This window comes from Leucopleurus acutus (assembly GCF_964270905.1).
Source record: "Leucopleurus acutus genome assembly, chromosome: 2".
Lineage (NCBI taxonomy): Eukaryota > Metazoa > Chordata > Mammalia > Artiodactyla > Delphinidae > Leucopleurus > Leucopleurus acutus.
Genome location: NC_139143.1, coordinates 11,596,766 through 11,611,198, shown reverse-complemented (window position 1 = coordinate 11,611,198; position 14,433 = coordinate 11,596,766). Strand labels below are relative to the sequence as shown.

The 14,433-nt window shown below is 37.8% G+C and overlaps 1 protein-coding gene across 1 annotated transcript in view; it reads right to left on the bottom strand.

Moving 5' to 3' along the window:
• BRINP3 (BMP/retinoic acid inducible neural specific 3) overlaps window positions 1–6,973 on the bottom strand; it is a gene marked incomplete at both ends in the record, with an annotated part of 415,743 nt that extends 408,770 nt beyond the window's left edge. The window contains one exon of the mRNA XM_082857555.1: window positions 6,870–6,973. The remainder of the gene's footprint in view (window positions 1–6,869) is intronic.
• Between the last annotated feature and the right edge of the window lie 7,460 nt (window positions 6,974–14,433).

Below are 14,433 nucleotides of genomic sequence, written 5' to 3'. Positions count from 1 at the left end.
TATATTCTACCTTGTGTAACTAAACTCTTTTCTAACAGTGAACACCTGCTTTCCCCATAATTCCCCAACGTGGAATTTTGAAAGCATTTGGTATTTTCAAGGACCACTCTTGTCAATATATTACTTTAACTTTTAAAATAGCTCAAACTGACTCCAAATTCAGGGAGATATAAAGAATTTAAGATACTAAGTTTCAAAAGTAAAGTAAAGTAAACCTATTTTTTAAAAAATATGTATTATTGAAGAGAGTTTTTATATAAAAAGAGCCAGCCAGATTTTGAAGGATATTATAGGGAAAAATAAATGGGGGCATTACTATATGACACAGAAACTGTTGAGTATTAGCTAATACCCAGCATATCATGTACATACTAGTGTAATAGTGGTAATTTTTAAAATCATATTGTCTGAACTGGTCAGGCAATACCTTCTAAATAATAATCATAGAAATCAATATTGCAGGACTTATCTGAGACCAAAATTTGGTAATAGATAAACTTTTAATAATCAGTCCAATTTCAAATGCTGAGCAAATAAGTTATCTTCAGCTTAGAACTTTGCAAATCTATATCCAAAAGACAGTAAAGCATATCAAATTGTTATCACTTTTGTCATGAAAGAATCATGTGAAGCTAGATTAAACTTTTGTTTACCTTACTGATTCAATATTATTGATGAGAAAGAAATATTTTTAATAGTTAATCACAGCAGTTTATATTGGAGTTGTTGGGTCTTACTCTAAATCCAAACTGATCTCCTTAAAGAGAAGCTGTTAAGGATAGATTTACAAAGTTATAATGACATGAGTGATCTTTTATATTCATTCTGGCCTGTCTTCGTATGGTTGTAATTTGTTGTTTCATCTTTTAGATTGGTTAAATAAGAGATGTGTTAAAATGTCCACATTTCATGGATGGATGGAAGAGACACATGAAAACCTGCTAGAGTTCACTCTAAGAGGAAACATGGATGCTCCAAGTTATTTTTCTCCACACAGTTCAAACATAATTAGTGTTATCTTTTTAGCTGAAATATAAAGATAGCTATACATTTAAAATGTCAATAATATGTCCTTGATCTACAAGTTCTCAAATAAGGAGAGAAGTGTTACAAAAATGTGTGTGTGTTGGGGAGGAGCGGTGTAAGTCTAGAATCTGTCTGCACTCAAAGGTGAGAAGATGCTGAAAACAAGTACTTTAGTCAAAAAAAAAGGTTCAAGAATAATTTTGTGCTTCTTAAGAAATTGCTTGGGATTGCCTTTTTCTTAGCTATGAACTTTAAGTTTCAATTCACAGTGAAGACTGGATTCATTTCTCTTAGTTCACATTTCAAAAAATGAAAGTGCTATTTTTTAAGTGACTGTGAAACTTTCAGTAAGTAGGAAAGAGTATCTCTTACAAATCCAAAAAACTCACATGCTATCATAATCGCTTACTCAAGACAGGTTTTGAATTCAAATTAACAAGGTGTTTAAAAACTTCATTTGGGGTCTTCCCTGGTGGCACAGTGGTTTAGAGTCCGCCTGCCAATGCAGGGGATACGGGTTCGTGCCCCGGTCCGGGAAGATCCCACATGCCGCGGAGCGGCTAGGCCTGTGAGCCATGGCCGCTGAGCCTGAGTGTCCGGAGCCTGTGCTCCGCAGTGGGAGAGGCCACAACAGTGAGAGGCCCGCGTACCGCAAAAGAAAAAAAAAAAAAACTTCGTTTGGAGTGAAATTAGTAATAAGGAACAGAAAATATACTTTCTAGTTTGTTGCTGTTGTTCATTGATCACTTGCAATTCATTTTTTTTCTAGATTATTCAATTTTCGAAACTTTAGTCTTCTTCCACATTATTTGATAGTATAATCTTGGAAATATTACTTTTCACATGTATATAATGTATTGAAACTTTGTATATTGGTGACAGGTCTGAATGAATAATCAGAAATTCTCATTATAAATTCAAGTAAAGCCACTCAATTTAAATGTTTTGAGTAAGCTAGACTTGGTCTGTATATTAATATATTTGCTGTTATATAAGAACATTTTGAGAAAAGTATGGGTTAATTATCTTAAAGGATCATTTGTTTACTTTATTGTGTGATTTATTCAACCTTTAATGATTTTCTTCTAAATATTTAGATTTTGTTAATCACTATTTGAGGTGTTCACGTCTGAAAAAGACTGTTCCACCATCTCTGTACATACATTTATGGGGCTGATTTTTCAAACCATTAGAAATACTGACACACTAAAGACAGGAAAGCCACAACTGTATTGTCTACCCCAGGAATTTCGCGATTGAATTAACTTTTGTTCTATATTTACTTTAGTTAAACAGAAGGAGCTTCTGTACACAGTATTAAAACAGTTACAAATACTTGCATCTTAAAAGTGCATGCATATCAAAGATATTACAAAGAACACATGATTAACAACCTGCATAAACATATGTGATTTTGTATTATGATACTTGAGTGAACCCATGCTAAATTTACTCCTTGATTTGACTTAATCACTTGCCCAAACTGGCTTATATTTGTGGACATCATCTGAAATGTTTAAAAGATTATAGTTTTCATTGTGAGAGTGTTAAACGAATCTGTAAAGTAGCAGTGTGTTTATATACAGCCACTGTTTGACACTGAAAAGCTAAATGCATGCTTACTCAATTCTGGTCTTCCCAAGGCTAGATTGCTTTTTAATAGTGCAATATTCTAGAGATAGCTTTTAAAATTAACAAAATGCAAAACTCCAGAAAAGTTCATAAAAAACAGCTCAATCCTGATGAGGTTGTCTGATATCTGCAGAAATCAGGAAGAATAAGTCTATCTGTAAGTATTCTTTCACAATAACTCTATAATGGAATTTAAATGAAACACACCATTATGAGACAATAATTCTTATATAGCAGAGAGCTACAATACGTTCGAATGTAACGTTAACATATTTATTAATTTAATCAATAAATGTGTATTTTATAGATTTAATTTGCTGAAACTATAACATGGTAGCTCCTTTATCAGCTATTAAAAGAAATTTGCTATGCCTTGGGTGCTTTTAGAGGCATCCACATCTGAGTAAATTAGGGTTTACGCATTAATACAAATGCTCCTAAAGAAATAATTATAAATATAGTTTACACTGAGATACATACCATTTTTAACTCTAAACTTAAAAAATAAAAAATCTGAGAAATTATGAAGTGTGTGTAAGAAATAGCAATGAATATAGAAGAATAAGACTCTTTAAGATTTCCTAATTTATTATATTGCATGTCATTTTTCCACATCTGAATTTATGCTTTCCTGGTTAAAAATAAACAGTTACAAAATTAACACGACTATTTATGTCATGATAAAATATGTAGTAATTCAATCAGCTCATTAAAAGTATATTAGTTATATCTTTTAATCTTGTGGGAAATGCAAAACTGGTTAGAAAATAACTGTGTTTATTTCAATTAGAGCATCTATTAGTTATTCATGATTTGTTACTTTGAATATGAAATTGAGAAATATCCCAGAACTGTTTGCATGAATACTTTATTTCAAACCATAAGTATAGAAGAGCTACTTCATAGCTTATGAAATAATTATCTATGGAGATTTTGTAACTGGATAGCTCTGCAAATAACTAATTGGATATAAATATTCTTAATAACCCATCAAATATGCCTTGAAATGATAACAATAAAAGTCTTAAAATGTTATTGATGGGGATATTTGATGACCAGTGTAAAATGGTTTGAGTGGCTATTTGATATCGCTAAAAAGAAAAAAAAAAAAAGGGGAGCTAGGCCAGGACTTCTAGATATATTTTCAGCAAAAGGGCCATTAGTGTTCATGATTAAATTTCATCTTCAGAGAATCTTTTACTCTTTTATAGAATAGAATAAACATCTTAATACTATTTCCTTCTTTTAAGAATCAAGATCATCCATTAGCAATCAATAATATTAAACACAATTTTTTTTCTTTTGTTCTCCTTTAGAACTCATGAATTGTAAATATTAAAATCATAAAACCGAATAGCAGTGCATGGAAAAACTGGTCAGAGTTACACTACTAAATGTCTAAATGAAATTATCCATGTAGCTGCTAAATTAAAACACCAACAATGCTAGATGTCACCTAATTAATCCTGGTAAGCTGAATATGAGTTGATAATGTCAGAAATTACAAGTCTGGCTTTTCTCGAGTTTCTTCATTATGAAAGTTGTTATATGAGAATATTTCGATCTTGTTTTCAATTAAACTGACAGAGATCAACAAGTTAATATAAATCTGCTAAGAAATCAGACTTTCACTAAATGACGCTGAAAAGTCAGTCAAGAGCAGCTATTTTTGTAAAAGTGACTCTTCTCCGAGAACTTCATTAAAGCAAAGGTAAATACGATGTAAATAAGAACTAATGTGCCTTAAGGAGTGTACTCTTTAAGCTTGTGTTTTTTGTTTTTTAGCTACACAATATCAAAACAAAAGAGATGCTATGTAAACTCATTAGACACCATAAAAACATAGACCAAGAATATTTGGTGCTAATTTTTTTTTCAGTTGAGTCAACATTACTTCTTGCATGGAAAAAGAATTTTATCCAGAAACCAAACAAAAAAATCAAACATACATGGTATCTTTTTCAAAATACATTTTGTTTTCATAACGTTTGTAATTTTAAAGCATCCTCATCTCTTCTATCATTTTTTCTGCAAAAACACTATGAAGTAGATGGTGTTTTCAACCATGTGAGAGATGAAGGCTGGAAGGAGTACTCAAGACACCTTACTAGTATCGCATTAGTGAGATGGAACTAGAAATAAAATTGAGGAAGGGTTCTTAGATCCATTCTCTCTACTTTTCACAATAACCCAATACTAAGAGGTAAAAAGAAAACTGTTAAGAATCTTAGAAGAGGACATCATTAATCATAAGTCATAATCATAACATACAAACACCTTTGGGATATTTTTTAATAAAAGATAGATTTGTGCTAAACTGGCCACGGATGGGCGTTACATTTGTCTTTGCATCTGAACTTTGAACTTCTAATACTAATATCTAATTTTCTAAATTATTAAAATTTTAGACACTCTACTCAGTAACTACTCTTTTTGGAGATAATATGAAAAAAGTCAAAATAACAGGTAATATAGGAAACTGAAGTATAGGCTGATAACAGAGCATCAAAGTTTTGAAGTCCTATCAGTTGAGTTCTTTGCACTTGTAGAGAGAAACACACAAAGGCACTATTCAGAAAAGAAATTCCATCTTTATTTAAAAAACACACAAATCTAGGAGTAAGGCTAATTTCATATATGCATGTATGTATATGATACACACACACATGCACACACACACTCTTAGAGTCCCAATGGTTTCTTCCTACTTAGGTTTGATTTACTTGATTATCATATATCAATCATTCTACATGAAGAAAATCAAAATGTACTGTATTTTATAAAAAATGTACATTACAATGTTGAGTTTATTAAGAGAAAATATCTCATGAGAAGCTGGAATGACATATTATCTGATTAAATGATAAATGAAATCAATCATATGGTATCATGTCTACTTCATTTAAAAACACTATTAAAGCAATGTAATTTAAAATAAATACCTTTTTCACTCACCCAAAAGTGGGCATACATATGTAATACAATGTATAATAATGGTATATTCACTGCAGTAGAACTCCAGAGGGTAAAATGCAAAAGAATTCAGGAATTGGAATTCATTGACAAATTACTTTTTCCAGTGGAGTAAAAACTACCTCTTGCATCAAACTAAGAAAAGCACCATAACTTTGCAATTTTATGACCCAAAGTCACAATTATCTTTCATATTTCTTCAAGATGTTATCAGTGAGCCTTACAAGCAGAAAAATTATTGATCAGGGATCTACGTCAATAAATGTAAGTACTAAAATTATTTCCAGAGAAAAATCTTAAAGAATACAATTTCTTAGAAAAGAAAAACTGTTAGAAATAAATGAAATAGTTTTAGGATTATAGCTTATCAAAATTTTTTGCTTCACTGTGTGGGGACTCCAGACTCCTTCAACATGTAAGCAAAACAATATCAATAATAACAACATAACTTATTCAAATTGTGGTTTTCATTTTAATTGAGATTTTTGGGGGTTGTTACGTCTGATAGTGGAAGAAATCTATTGGCTAGTAACATTATACATCTCCAAAACCTGGAATTTTAAAAAGCTTTATTTATGGGAGATTTTCCATAATTTAAAAAATGTGTTTATATTTTATTTTTCAGTTTCCAACTGGTTTCCTAAGCCCAAAGATTTCTATACTGGGGTCATACATAACACTGCTTTAGGGCAAGCTCTTTTCTCATCCTATTTGACAACTCAACCCACCTTTACCCCAAGGATTTTTTTTTTTTGAAATTGAGAAAATTACATGAAAATACCCACAAAACATTTCTCTCAAGTAGTCAGAATTAAATTGCTAGTTGAAGACGCCCTTAATAGTTCTCCAATTCTCCTTTATATATTCAGGTCTATGACCTTAACAAGAAGCAGTTTTAAGCCATTTCTGCAACTACTAGCTTACATCCTTCATTAGGGTTTTACATTCCTTCCTCTAACTTCTACCCTCCCCATTTCTTCCTCTCACCTTGGCCCAGTTTATGATTTTTGTAACATTGTTAAACATTTAAATAAATGTACCTTGAACATTCAAGTGAATGCATGTTAAACATTTAAGTGGATTTAAATGGTTCTTGAATGCAAATATCAAGAAGTTATGCATCATATCAGACACATTTGAAAATACATGTATTCCATCACTTCAAACAGGGAAAAATTACCACGGGAGGGGTCAAACACAGGTTATATCATTGTCAATAAAATACATTCAGTCCTTACCTGCTTAACTGCATGATGACAAATCTAAACAGCTCGCAAAAGAAAAAGTACCCCAAATCTGAATCATCCGTCTTCGAAGCTGCTGTGACAGTTTTATACCCTAGTGCTTTCTTCTTTGCTTACATCTATTTGACAGGCTAGACTACTTGTAAGCAATAGGAGGGTTATTTAGCAACCCCAGTCACCTCTTCCTCGTTTCAAGCCTCGGGTTGGTATCTCACACAGCCGGAAACATGCATCTTATCTTCGAGGGTAGAGCCTCCCCAGCGTTTCCCAGTCGGATTCCCATCAGAAGGTGGTCCCTGCTCTAAAGGGCTGATTACGTTTCTGACCTGGTGCAAAGTAAAAGGGACTGTGGCTCAACTCTTGGAGACTAGTAGAACAGCCATCGGAGTCTTAAACTCTCTGCCACTGCTCGGCTGCAGAACGAGCATCGCCAGCAGCCCAGAAGCACCACCCCCTCTCGGGTGGACGCCGGAGGGGAGCGCTCCCAGCCTGGACCCTCCTACCTCCCGCCCCGCCTCCAGGAAAGGGGGACGGAAACCGAAAAGCCTAACTTGCAAGTGGGTAAAACAGAAGCTGAAAGACTCACAACCCTTACTCTTTGCTTTTCACTTATATTCCAACCTCTGGCTCCAAGTTCAAATCCAACTCTTTCTTTCCCCCACCGCTCCACCCTCCGGATTCCTGCGAGTTGGTGAAGGAAGGGAGGGTGTGACGGTCAGCAACACTTTCACACAGAGCCTGAGAAGTCAGCTATTCTAAGCCCAACTAAACGGATGGATGGAGACTCATTTTTTATGAAGCAGGCAAGCTGGAGAGCCGTCATTTCTTAGTCCTAGGTACAGCTCATTAAAAATAATAATAATAATAATTAATAAATACAAACGCAGATGGGCGCTGCTGAGGGATTCTACAGCTCCCAAATCTGGCCTCTAGCACAGAAAAGAGGTTTTGCTCAAATTCGGCGGGAGGAAGACTGGAAATGGAGCGTGAAGCAAGGATGAACCCCCTGGCGCGCGCCCGGCTCCAGGGCTGCGAATGCCCACGCCGGGCGCCCGTTCGCCGCAGGGGCCTAGAGCCGAGCCTGCGCCGGCGGAGCGGGCGGGGCGCGGGGCACGGTCCCCACCCGTGAGGGTCATCCCCATTCCCGGCGCCAAGCCCGGGCCGCCCGGTCTACAGGGCACCTTGTCCTCCGCGCACCTTGTCCTCCGTGCTCCCGGCGCCCAGGTGGCTTAGGCGTTGCCACGAGCTGCGGACAAATCTCCAGGCAGAGTCGCCTGTTGCTCGCCCTCCCGGTTAAAGCGTCCTTGACGGTGCAATGCACATCTCCCCTCCACCAACCTGAGTTTCAGGTTATGATACAGGAAAAAAAAAAAAAAAAAAAAGCACTTACCTAAGTACCTGACGTCTGTGCCTTACTGGAGTAGACTAGGTTAAGAAGCAAAGATCTGACTGCACGGAAAGTTGGGGTTTTTTTTTTTTTTTCCTTCCCTCCCTCCACTCCTGCGCAAAAGCAGCAGTCCTCCAAAGAGGATGTTTGAATTGGTGAATTATGGTAAGCCCCTCGTTTCTTCAGCTGAAGTCTCGGGCGCTGATGGCACTTGTCAGTCAGGACGACCAGGCTAGGAAGGAGACCAGGTAGAAACTAGTGACGGGTGAGGGGAGCCCAGTGGTGCGGACCACAGGCAGCCCCGTTCTCTCGGTGGAAGCCAAGGGGGAAAAGCCCTTGAATCCCGAGATGGGGGATGGATGATGCCGCAGCTGGAGTACTTTTCTGTCTGGAAGCTAAAAGGGCTTTTGAATTTAAAAAAGCATGACTTAGGGTGTCGAGTCAGCCATCAATGACGACAGAAATAGTTCTTTCCGAGAAATTTAAAAAAGACGGGGGGGGGGAGAGAAAAAGGAAGAAAGAAAAGAAAGAAGGAAAGAAAGAAAATCTTGAACAATGGGTTTTCACTTCCATCCATCCCAATAACCAGAAATGTAGAAACCAGCAACTTGTTCTTATGGGGAGGGGTTGGGAGGGGGGTTCACAGAGAAAAAACCCCAAACCTCAGCATGCATTAGAGACGACCGATACATTCGGGTTTGGCAATTAATAAATTCTGTGTCCTTGTCAATGTGTGAAGTAAAAGCTAAGATTTAAATGTTTCTCAGCACACCTATACTTAAAGGGGAAGTGATAATCATAACTGTCAGTTACTCTCATAAAAATGCTCATAAAAGAAAAAAACACTGACATATTAACATACTTATTAAAATTGAGTCTGGGGGTTGAACAAGTGTGAAAATTGAGGCAATTAAATTTTTCATATAAAGTCTGTTCCTGAATTTCAATGATTAGTACCAAGATAATCAGTGCTTTCTTCTGATAGCTCTCTTCCTCTGAAATGAGCACTCTGTGTCCAACTAACTGTTCACCCGTTAAATTCACAAAATCGGAAACCTACTCCCAAATGTGATGCCTGAATTTAAATACAACACCCAAAATAATGTGTTCATGTGTGATTTGGGATGTTGTAAAAAATAATAATAATAAAAATGGTGCACTCAAAACTCACACTCCTCATGTTACCATACAGTGGCTCATAAAAATACACTTTACAAAAGTCCTCCCTATTCATGTAATTGCTTACAATGAACAAATAGTGACCTGAACAACCTTCTGAAGATCAGAAAAGAGTGAACTTTGCCAGACCCTGCAATTGTCAGAAGGTCTGTGTTAAGCTTACTCTTAGATAAACATAAAATTTGACCTTTCAAATGGCTCAGGAATGTGTGCCAAGAAGCATTACTGGGGTGGGGTGGGGGATGGTTAATGTTTCCTATAACCTGAAATATAAATGAGGGCAGAAATAAATAAAGAATGTAAAAGGTGATAGGGTAATTCATTACATGGGCTACATCAGCACAACTGCAACTAACATACTAATTAATCAACACATTCACATAGATCTTTGAGTTCTGAAAGTGACAAAAATGTAAGAAATAAGACATTTTTTAAACTAACAAGCTTATTAAAAATAACACTAGTACTAAGTTTCTCACAACATATAAAGAGAAGAACTTACCAGAGGAAATTTCAGGAAGCAAGATGACTATGAGAAAAATACATCCAAGATGCCAACAGATATTCCATGATCTTCCAAGCCAAGGTAAAGTGATGAGCTTCAGGGTGGTGCAACTTTGAAATAATCAGCAGTTCCTGGTGGCATACCAAGTAAAAACAAGTTACACGCAGAGCCAGGAAGCCCCAAGGGAGGGAAGCAAAGTGTGAAAGAGGTGCCTTTTATTTTAGGGGGAGTGGGAGGGGGCTTATTTGTGGTGAGCCTTAGGCAGACAAAGTGAAATTTTACGGACTGTACAGCCCCATACAGTGGGGAAAAATAGAAGCTGTGTAACCCCAGAGACCAGGAGGTGGACTACAGATAAATCTGCAAAGATAAGTAAAAGGATGTGTTGAAGACAGCGGGATAAAGAGAGAACTAGGGAGCGAGGCTGGAGTCATCCTGATAGATACAGCAGCAAGAGTGATTTAGGCTGCTGGGAAGGATCCAATGAGAATTCAAGAGGCCACCGCTTCGGAAATCCTGCTCTGATCTTCCCACTCTCGGTTCTTTAAGAGTTACCTGCGTTGGGAACATGTTCATTAGGATTAATAGTATTCCATCAGTGCATTTCACTAGGATTTCCCTTGAACCCTCTCCCTTGCAGCAACCGAGGGAGGCGTAGTAAGGGACCCAACACAACCAAGCCCCCCAATAACCACCGTGGTCACTTTAGGATGACCAGATCATCCGCGATTTGCATTGGGGGCTGAAGACGCAGAGGAGGCCGGGTCGCCTGGCGCTTTCGGGGGCGCTGTGCCGGGAGGCTTAGGCACGGGGCCAGGGAACCGGCGGGTGGAAGCGGCAGCGGCGGCGGCAGGAGCCCTCCCAGGTCCTGCTTCCTCGGCGAAGGCTGCTTCCCTGGGACTCCAGGCAATTGACTTCCCTTCGAAACCTCAGCTCTAAACGCCTCGCTTTAGAAGCTAGAGCTTTGGAGGTTCTGACGACCGTCCCTGGGGGAGCAGGTGGCAGGCTGTGAGACTCCCGCGTCACCTCTTATACCTAAACAATTGCGTAGGGAGACGGTGCCAGAAATGGCTTTGCTGCCGAATGCATTATCTTGCCTTTTTCATAGCCCGATACAGCACAAACGATCGCCTGATCGATCGGGTAAGACTAGATTTATTCCTTCTTCCCCTTTCCTCTACGGCCCCATCCCTCCTCCAAGCCCAAATCCCAAACCCAAATCCCAGTCTCTCTCTCTCGCTCTCTCTCTCATTCAATTCAGGAACTTGCTTTTTTTCTTTGAAACCTACTTCCCCTAGGGAATTGCTTGTGTGACTGAGGGGCTAGCGATTCTCTTTGCGGATGATTTATGTTTTGACAGTGAAATGAATCCCCCCGTCGCCACCCCCCCCCGCACCCTCCTTAGAGAATCTCCCTTCCTCCCCCGCAGGGGTTCACTCTCAGCGCTGGGATCTGGGTACAGAGCGCTATGGGAGTCTTCTGCCCTCTGTATCTTCCTCTGGACCCTGAAGCTTAAGCATTATCCGCCTCTCTCGCTCTCTCTCTCTTTCTTTTAGAAATAGGAGGAAAAGGTAGAGTGGAAATTGATTTCTTGCAGAGACTGAGGCGCCGAATGATAGAGGGAATAAACATTTCCCCCGGATAAAAATGTTCTTGGTAAGTAATCTTATTTTCTGCGGTTGAAAAGGAAACACTTTGCTTCTCACCGTCCCATGCCCCTCTCCATTCATTTCTTTGCTCTCTGTATGGAAATCACGAGCTGGGTCAGCGGAAATTTTCTTTTCCTCCTTCCTAGGAGAGTAGTAGCTTGTAAGGGTGAATTTGAAGAAACGGGCTTTAAGCAGGCAACGTGAAGGCTTTAAGGTCCTAAATTTCCTACGTTCACAATCCAGACACAGATAAAGATGATGCCTGCTTGCTTGCTAAATGGGTAAATATCTCCCTTATTTCTTACTCTCTTTCCTTTCTGAAAATAAAATAGTTTGGGGTCATAGCCCCGTGTCTGTGCCCCCTTCACCATGTTCTAAAATATATATATATTTTTCAGTTTCAGATATGAGAACGTGTATTTTTCACATTTTTGGCCAGGAAAGTTAAACTCATAGAAACGTCTTACTAGTGTGTACACCCTCTGTCCAATTCTTGCACCAGAAACAAATTCATGGCGACCGAAGTAGGTATTTGCATGTCGAGGTGATACCTATGAATTCATCAAGCCCTCTGGCTTCCGTGAGTCTGCAGCACCCCCAGGCTGCACACGCTCATTCTGTGGAGAATGGGTAGGTGTTGGAGTGGGAAGGAGCTAAAGGGCTCTTGATTGTGCTGACATCCTATGTCACTAGGTGCGCAGAATAACAAAGATTGCAAATTGTGTGAACTTGGTTTTTCAAGTGTAAGCTGACCGTTTTGCATGTGAACAATTAAAAGAGACTTCCTCTAAGAGAAACCATTGCAATTTTGAGTTATAGAATATATTTTACTAGTGAACTATTCATATTCATTTTTTTCCTCCGTTGTCATTCTTTCCGCTGTCAATTCCTTATCCCCAAATTTTAATGCTAATTGTCATAAAATGTATTCAGGATGCCCTCAGCCTCATCTGAAATATCTGATCTTAAAATTCCATTGATAAGATGGTAAGAATAGACTTTATTTCAGATAATCAATTTTCTAGAAAGCACCAATATAAAATCCTAGAAGAGAGATAGCCAAGTGGGATATTACAATAGTAAGGCGCACCGTGCAGGTGTGCAAATCTGTAGTCATCATTACTATCAAACTTGGCAAGGGAAAAAATTTCACTAAGGATATGTTTGTATAACTTTTTTTTTCTTTCTCTCCTCAGGCTGTATTCCATTCCTAATGATGTCCTGGAACAGAAGGTTTTCTTAAGTCATCTCATTTTACCAAAAGGATGATTTCTGTGTATGTCCAAGTGTTTCAGACATATGTTGCTAGGGGGGATCTGAGGTCCACACAAGGAGGATGAATATCCTGAATTACATTCACTACAAACACAAACATAACATTTGTGGCAGAAAGAGAGCACACTTTTCATATAAAAATTCCAATATGCTTCCTAAACCTACTTACCTAATTTGTTATTCAAGGAAATAGATTTATTTGTTGAGGACCCAACTTAAATTAGAAAATGTAACATTAGCATTTTTAGCATATATGTGAAATAAATGTGAGGTTGATTTTAAATATTTGGAGAAAAACAGGACAGGATAAAAAATATTAATTTTGTGACCCATTGTTCCTTAACCTTAAAATAGTTTATAGCACTTTAATAAACAATGTATTTTAACATTATATTAAATCATATGATTATATTTGATCAACCCCCAAATAGAGCCATAGGCTTTATATCTCCTAGCTGGTTTTTACCTTAAGTACAATTCAGGTTTGAACTTATTTTCAAACTTATGTACTCATAAGTTATGCATTTTAATTTTATGTTGAGCATGTCTTTTCCTGGATAATCTCCAGGCACATCTGCAGTTGGTATTTTAGCAAGTTTTGTATTACAGGTAATGTTTTTGTCTGCTCTTCTGGCTCCATCTTCTTTTGAAATATACAGGTACCACCTAATGTATTTCTTACCTATTAATCCACTAAAATTTCCAATCTAAAAGCAACATCCAAGATATGTTGAATTAGAGAAGTGAATTAGTGAAGCAAGTTACTTGTGAAGATTATTTTAACCTGAAATCAAATTTACAACAAAAATGGGTTATAATAAGTACATTCAAACTGTTCCTCATATACAAAAGTCATACATAACACGCACATTTATGCATATATAATTGCCCTCATTAGAATATTTACATTTATTCCTTTTAGTCTCTTTGTTATGTGATTATTTTGGTTTTAGAGTTTTCTCTTTGAAAGTGTCTAAAACTTCTTAAATACTTAAGTGTGCAAGCATCTTCACGTCTCACTTCATGAGATTGTAACCAAGCAGGACCCTGCAAGGCCTTCCCAGAATAGATACACACCCATGTCCTGCGCCTGTGTTTTGTCTGTAGAAAAACTTTAGTCAAAGAATAAATTTAATCAGAGAAGTCAGAAAATGCAGAAAGAAAGGAAAACAGTCAAGCAAGATAAAATAATAATACTTTAGCCTTTAAACAAAGTCAAGGACTTTTAGTTCTTAATCAAGGACTGTAGATAATATTCTGAGCCATGTCCTTTGAGCTGTTTTGCAGATACTGAAACCCCTGCCAGTAGGAGAAGTTAACTGTCTGCTGCCCACAAGCACGGAGACCCCAGACTGGTTGGAACCAGAAGGGTGATGATGTTGACTCCTGATGACCTCACCACCAACCAATCAGAAGAATGCCCACAAGCTGACCACGCCCTGCTCCCTGAACACTGTAAGACTCCTCACCACCCTCTCCAGGGCAGGACACACAGTCTTGAGGGCATTAGCCAAGGCAAGAAAGCTGTTTCTTTCTACTTCACCCAAAACTCTGTCTCAGAGA